The sequence below is a fragment of the Anopheles moucheti genome (genome assembly GCF_943734755.1).
Source record: "Anopheles moucheti chromosome X unlocalized genomic scaffold, idAnoMoucSN_F20_07 X_unloc_3, whole genome shotgun sequence".
NCBI classification, from domain to species: Eukaryota; Metazoa; Arthropoda; class Insecta; order Diptera; family Culicidae; genus Anopheles; species Anopheles moucheti.
The window spans coordinates 562501-564611 of NW_026453537.1; positions in this window are offsets into that span (position 1 = coordinate 562501).

Below are 2111 nucleotides of genomic sequence, written 5' to 3' on the forward strand. Positions count from 1 at the left end.
GTTTTGGGGGGTGATAGAGGCAGTGTCTCCCTCCTCCATCAGCTCGCCTCGCACATCCGCAAAGCGCGGGCAGTGGAAGAACGCGTGCTCCGCCGTTTCAGGGACCCCCGGACATCGTGCACAGTCCGGTGACGGCGACAGGTGTTTTGTGTGGAGGTAGTCATGGAAAAATCCATGACCCGACAGCACCTGGGCGAGATGGAAGGTCATCTCCCCGTGGCGCCTGTCCCTCCACGCCGCGATGTTCGGTATCACCGTGTGTGACCACGCGGTGAAGCGGCTCGTCGGGGCCAGCTCATCCCACTCCGCCTGCCACTGTTCGACGGTCCGTCGCCGCTCCTCTGCTCGCACCTCCTGCGTGCTGATGCCCGGCTGCTGGTTACGCTGGTAACACCTTGCATCTTCCTCGATCAGCAGACAGATCGGGACCACGTTGGCCAGCACCGTTGCCACCTCGTTCCGCACCGTAACGAAAGTGCGGGCGACCGGCCGTGCGTATAGTCCCTGCACGCGGTTGAGCTGTCTGCGACACGCCCGGAGCTGGACCGCCTCGTGCCAAATGGGAGCAGCGTAGCGGAGGGTGGAGTCCACCACTGACGCAAGAAGACGCCGCTTCGCACTCGTTGGCCCGCCGTGGTTGCGGAGCAGCCTGGAGATCGCCTGTGCCACACGGAGCGCCTTCGACGTGGCCTGCTCGACGTGTGGCTTCCACGACAAGTGGTCCTCGATGATGACCCCGAGGTACTTGAGCGTACGGGTCGGCATCTTCTCCACTCCGCTGACGCTCACCGGGACTCGGGTGTTGTCTCGCCGCATGGTGGACACGATAATCAGTTCGGTTTTGGCCGGAGCAATCTCCAGATGGTGTTGTGCCATCCACGAACTGATCACCGCAATCGCCGTCTCTGCTGCTCGCGTCGCTGTTTCAGGTGTAGTCCCCTCCGCCAGCACCGCGATGTCGTCCGCGAAGCCGATCACTTCAGCACCCTCGGGCAGCTCCAGCCGAAGCACGCCGTCGTACATGGCGTTCCACAACGTTGGGCCCAGTATTGAGCCCTGTGGAACGCCTGCCGTAATCGTACGCCGCACTGGTCCCTCGCTGGTCTCGTACACCAGCCTCCTCTCAGAAAAGTAGCTGCGCAAGATTCTCTGGAGGGCTGTAGGGACCTGCAGCTTCTGCAGGGCAGCCGCAATCGCCTTCCAACTCGCGGAATTGAAGGCGTTCCTCACGTCCAGCGCTGCCACCGCCAGACAGCGAGGGTCCCGCTGGTTGGTACGATGGAATGTCCTCGCGTGCTGCCCCCGCTCGACTACTCGTTCGATGGCCTGGATGGTTGACCGGCCTCGCCTGAACCCGTGCTGATTTGGCGACAGACGAGGCGCGTCGCTGTCCTCCAAGTGGTCGTTCAGCCGATCTAGGATCAGCCGTTCGAACCCCTTGGCGACTGCTCCCAGCATGAGCAGCGGGCGGTATGACGACGGATCGCCCGGCTGCTTTCCCGGCTTCGCGATCAGCACGAGACGAGCCTCCTTCCACTCCGCAGGAAACTCGCCCTGTTCGAGCAGCTGGTTGTAGACTTTCGCGAACACCTCCGGATGCTTCCTCATCGCCGCCTTCACTGCGGCGTTGGGTATGCCGTCCAACCCTGGCGCCTTCGAGGGAGCCATCCGCTCGGCCAGCGACAGGATCTCCGCGACCGTGACCGGCCTCAGAGCCTCGTGTGAGGCAGCACACGCTTCGATGTCTGGCCACTCAAATGCTGGATGCTCCGGAAACAGCGCGTCGACGATCGGGTCGAGTACGGCTCGGTCCGTTTCCGGTGGCGCCCTGCTGCGCAGTTTCGCTCGCACCACTTTGTACCCGAGTCCGAACACCTCAGCTTCAACACAGTCGATGAGCTCTTGAAGGCTGCTTTCTTTGCTGCTCTTTATTTCAGCCTTCAGCAAACGGCGGCAATCCTGCAGCCTGGCAGATGTCGCTGCACGCTCCGACAGTTGGGCTCGGCAATGAGCGGCCTCCGCTGCTTCGCACTCCTCCCTCAGGCGCTCGATCTCTGGAGACCACCAGTACATCTGGGGCTTGCGGTGGAAAGTGGCCCCATGCACTCTCT